Source organism: Mustela nivalis, assembly GCF_964662115.1.
Source record: "Mustela nivalis genome assembly, chromosome: X".
In the NCBI taxonomy this organism is placed as follows: Eukaryota; Metazoa; Chordata; class Mammalia; order Carnivora; family Mustelidae; genus Mustela; species Mustela nivalis.
Window position 1 is genome coordinate 37,658,000 of NC_139040.1, and position 5,631 is coordinate 37,663,630.

Sequence of the window (5,631 nt, forward strand, 5' to 3'; positions counted from 1 at the left end):
AAGTTGGGGCCTGGGGGGAGGTGAAGAGGTGCCCGGACTATGTAGCAGCAAATGTTTGCATGAAGCTCACTGCTTGTCAGACACTAGACTAGGGCACTATGTACATGATCCCCAGGAGTCCTCATGTTACAGATGAGCAAACAGAGGTACAGTGTAACTCACCAGAGTTACTAGCATGTGACAGGAGATTGGAACTCAAGCAGACTGATTCTAGGGTCAGTGCTCATAGCCATTACTTTGTGATGCCTCTCCCAGAGGCCATTTCATCAGCAGAGGGCTAATACTAGAATTTGGGAGGGATGGGGGCAAGGCTGAGGACAGATCCTTAAGGAAAATCTACATCTATGGGGAGGGGGGTGAAGGGCATAAGAGGGGTCCACTGAATAAGACAGAGAAGAGATCAGGAGGGTAACAGGAAAACAGGAAATTTGTAGAGACCAAAGGAGAGGAGCCTTCCAAGAAGGAGCAAGTGTCTGATCCTGCAGTTGTGTTATAACTGAGGGGCTGAGAAGAGGACACTGGATTTGCTGGTGATTGTCACTGGTCCCCTTCCAGATGGCTGATTAGTGGGGAATAGGGAAAGGGTTAAGGAGCGATTTGGTGGTAGGAACAGAAGGCAACCAGTGTGGGCTGTTCTTGAGAGTCTTGGAAATGAATTGAAGGGGAAAGATGATTGATAAAGTTTTGGAAGGAGTCAGCGCCACCTCTTGGATCGTGCAGACAGATCAGACTCCTGTCCTGCCACTTACATGCTGAGTGACCTTGGGTAAGTGATTTCGCTTCCAGGAGCTTCAGTTTGGTCATGGTAATAACAGGGCCTACCTGTTACAATGGGGTTAGGAAGTGAGAAGATGCATGTATAATGTCCATTGATGAGCTATGGTTATTAATTGTTCGATAAACGCCAATGACTCTAGTTCAATGATCTTGAGTATCCAGAAAATTCTGGAAGCCAACCTCTTCAGGGTCTTTGAGATCACGGATGACCCAGACTGGAGTTGCCAATGGCTGTCTATAGGAAGGCCCTTTTGGGGGTCACTTCAGACCAGAGTCAAGTCGTGGGGGTTAAACTCAAATTCCAACAGCTTAAGCTAGATGACTCTTCAACCCATCACCCCCCATACAGTGAAATGGGTATAACTTGTGTGAACTCTGTGAGTGATTATGTAGAGAGCCAGAACTTCGAAGGGGGAATGACTTATAATAGACCTTTCTCTGGCCTGGTTTTTCTGAGCACCTAAGGGAGCAAATCAAGATGGAAGCATCTTGGCATTAGGTGTTTAGGGAGATTTGCCCACTCGCAAGATGAGAAATTCTCTCTCTCTCCCTCCCTCTCTCTTGCAAGCTTCCATAAACTCCATACAAATGCTATGTCTCCTTAAAAACAAGAATAAGATGGAATGCGTGTGATGCCCAAATTCTCAATGTTACTGATTTTTTTCTGGCAGCATTCTGAATGTGTTTAAAGACCTTGCAAGGACCCAGAAGTCAGAAGTATCTGTTCTTCAGGTTGGTATCTCTAAGAGCTGTGGAAAAAAATTCTGAAATCTGCATTGACCTCACGTCATTCCTTGACAGTTGCTTTCATGTAAAAAACTTTCTCTCCTGCCATCTTCTTCTCCTCAGACTTTGATGCATGGTGACCCAAAGGCAGACTTTGGGTCACTATGCATCATCTGAGATCATTTGGGATCTAGATCAGGATCGACAGAAGTCCATCAGAGACATGCTTTCCTCAGGGAAAATTCTGCCAGCACTCAAGGCATAAAACGGCATTCATGAAACTGAGGCTCCTAGATAACTTCAGTGTTCACCTTACAGACCCACTGAGAACAAATGCTGTCTGAGCAACATGTAGGCTTCTAGGAGTTTCTAGCAAAAAAAAGCAACTGACACGTAAAGGGACGTTACACTTCTCCATGTATTTCCTCTCCACCCCACCCTCATTTTAAAAAATCTCCCTTGTCTTTGTTCTTCTGCTCCGTTTCCTTGAGTCGTTGGAGTGACCACCCACAGTTCCAACCTCTCCTTCTCTCTCATCTAGGTCAGTGTCAGAACTGACTGCCAGTTGGAAAGGATTTCTCCCATGGCTGAAGTTGCTGCCTGTGCACATCCGGTGACACTGACTAGAGTTTTCCAAAGGGGGAGTCTGTTTCAGTAGGGAACCAGAATCCAAGCAAAATGCCTAGAAGTGGAAATGGGGCAGGGAGCAAGTGGTTTCTGTCGCACATTCAAAGAAGCCTGCCACTGAGCCCTGTCAGCTGATCAGAAGGGAGCCCCAGGCTTCGGTGAAATAAACCTGCTTGTATCCATCTATAGAAAAGCAGCATTTCTCCTGCAAACCCAGACCCAATCCAAATACACGGACAGAGCCTATTTCTCATCATGTTCATTCCTTTAGGGAGCAGAAAGGCCCTTCCCCTGACTGCTGGAGCCCTGTCTTCCATATGCACTGGTCATCCTTTGGGAGAAAAGAAAGATGAGGTGGCGCCCCAGTCTCTGAATAGAATGTGAGTTCTGCCTTGGTCGCGTCTGGGAGGGATTGGTCATGGTCCTGTGACCCAAAGGCCTCCTGGTTCCTTCAGCCTGTGACTCTGGGTCATGTTTTAATTTATGCTCAAGGTTTGTACCCATCCCCATCCCTCAGCAGCTCCAGGTAGGAATTTGGCCCCCTCGGAGAGCACCCCACTTATTTCTGAGAATCCCCCCAAAGGGATGCCTTCCATGCACCTGTAAACCACTCTACTCACTGCTCTGCTCTCTTCTTTCCACTCCAGAGCCCATTGTCCACCCGCATTGCTGCTGCTGAGGGCGACCATGCTGGTGTTCTAGCGACACCTGTGCCCCTCTAAGAGCTGCTGGAGGGCAGAGCTCTGGGCCAAGGCTGGACAAACCATACTTTCTCTCATTCCCTTCCATGCTGGGTTGGTGGGACCCAAAGCTGGGCCCGCTTTTGCCTCGAGTCTCATGAAGTCCCCAGCAAATTGATCCATCAGTCCTTGAACTTCAGTGCTCCCCAAGTAGCTTACAACGTCTGTGGCTTTGTCTGCTTTTCCTACTGGAGGGGCTTCAACCCAGCCCTGGGGGCCAGAAGGGGACCAGGAGCCAGACCAGTCTCCCAAATTGGTCTCCTCTCTGCTCAGCTAAAACCCCATTTGCCGCACCCCCCAAACAGTCTTGTCTCCCCTACCGCAGGGGACCCACCCAGTTAGGGGATTTGGGAGGGGTGGGGCAGGAAGTTGAGCATTCCCACCTGAGAATTTATGTTCTGTCTGTGAAATGAGAGAGAGAGAGTGGGAGGGTGAGGGATGGCGACCAGAGGTTTGATAAAAGTGAACAATGTTTGCAATTGTTGTTGTGGGGGAGGTTTGAATGAACTAATTAGGGAACCAAAAGGATCCTGGGGCAGCAGTAAGGCCCAGTTGAGATCACAGTCTGGACTGTAGAATCTGGAGCCATCTGCCTGGCTGGGCCTTTCTCCAGCAGGGCTTGGCAACAGGCATGGAGAAAAACATTCTCCCTTCTCTTAAGTGGAAATAACAATTCTGGCCCTTTCTTGGTAATGGAAATGACCCTGGGCTAGGACTGAGAAGACCTGGGTTCAAGTCCAGTGTTTCGTTGTTAGCTGTGTGACCATGAGACCATTAATGTGACCTTTTCACATCTCCTGTCTGATGTACCCCAAAGGGCTGTGATGTGAAAGAAAGGCCATGATGATCAGCAAAATCCATACACAGAGCAGGAAAATGGCAAAACCCGAGAAACTGAAAAACACTTCCACCGGAAACACTTTGAAAGCTACCTTGTGGGAAAGTTAAAAATAAGAGAAAAACATTTGCAAGACATATTACAAAGAGCACTTGCAAAAAAAGTAGAAAAAATGGGCAAAAAGAATAAGTAAGCAATGAATGGAACTACAAAGAGCCATAAACACAGAATAGACATAGAGCCTCACGAATACAGAAATTCAAATTGAAACAATAATTGTGTATTTTTTGTCACCTCTCAGATTTATGAAAATTAAATCAGTAATAACAAGTGTCGTTCAAGGTATAGGGACACACACATTCTCATACACTGTTGGCGGGAGTACAAACTGACACTATATATATATATACATATATATATATATGCATATATTTTAAAAGATTTTACTTATTTGACAGAGAGAAACAGCAAGAGGGGGAGCACAAGCAGGAGGAGTGGGAGAGGGAGAAGTAGGCTTCCACCAAGCAGGGAGCCTGATGTGGGGCTCGATCCCAGGACCCTGGAATCATGACCTGAGCTGAAGGCAGATGCTTAATGACTGAGCCACCCAGGCACCCCCACAGTATTTTTAACCCAGGAATTCCATTTCTAGCAAGCGGTGTCACAGGTATACTCACACAGGTGCACAGATATATGTGTAATGATAGCCACTGTGTCAAAGTTCATAATAACAAAAAATAAGCCACCAGACAAAAACCCCTGTGCACAGCTCAAATTTCCTACAAAAGAAAATTGTTATATAAACATATGATGGAGGGGTGCCTGGGTGGCTCAATTGGTTAAGTGTCTGAATCTTGGTTTCAGCTCAGATCATGATCTTGGGGTTTTAGGGATCGAGCCACAAGTTGGGCTCCATTCTGGGTGTGGAGTCTGCTAGGGATTTTCTCTCTCTCTCTCTATCCCTCCCCTCACCTCTCTGTTCTCACCTGACCGCAAGTTTGCTCTCTCTCTCTCTCTAAAAAAAAAAGGATTTTATATTCACTTTAACTTCGAATAAAGTTGCTGACATCCGTACTCTCCCTGAAACACTTCAGCATGCATTTTATTTGCTGGATTTCACTATTTCTTTACAGTTTTTTTTCCTTTTTGTGATAAAATGTATACACAACAAATTGCACAAATCTTAAGTGCACTATTCAATAGGTGAGGACAAATGGATAACCTGTGTAACCCGAGAGTCTACCAAGACATCGAACATTATCGTCACCTGAGAAAATCTCCCTTCTGCCCATTCCAATCAATCACATCCCACCCCCTTTTGTCACTTTGAAAATATATAAATAAACTTTGACTTTAAGAATATTTTGAAATTTCCGGAAAAACTGTAAAAATAATACATGGTTCTTGTGTACCTCCACACCTAGTTTCCCCTGCTGTTAACTTCTTACATCACTATCACTAACTAATGAATGGACATTGACACATTATTAACTGAGGTCCGCATTTTATTCAGATTTCACTAGTTTTCCCACTAGTTTTTCTGTTCAAAGATGCCATCCAGGGTACCATATTATACTAGTTATCATATCTCTCTTGGCTCCTCGGGGCTGTGACAGTTTCTCAGACTTTCCTAGCTTTTGATGGCTTCGACAGCTTTGAGGAGCACCTGTCAGGTATCTTATCCAATGTCCTTCAATTTAGGCATGACTGATGTGTTCCTTACGGTTAGACTGTGGTCCCGTAACTTTGTCATATTTATAATAATCATGCTTAACTTCCCTACTCGTGCTTAAGATGCATATTTCAAGACACAGTGGTTGCTGATGATGTTATTAAAAAGAAGCCCTTTGTGGGGCTTGGAGAAAGAAAATGAGAATGTGGAGAGCTGTGCTTGTGCAGAGTGGTCCAGGCTGACCACGGACC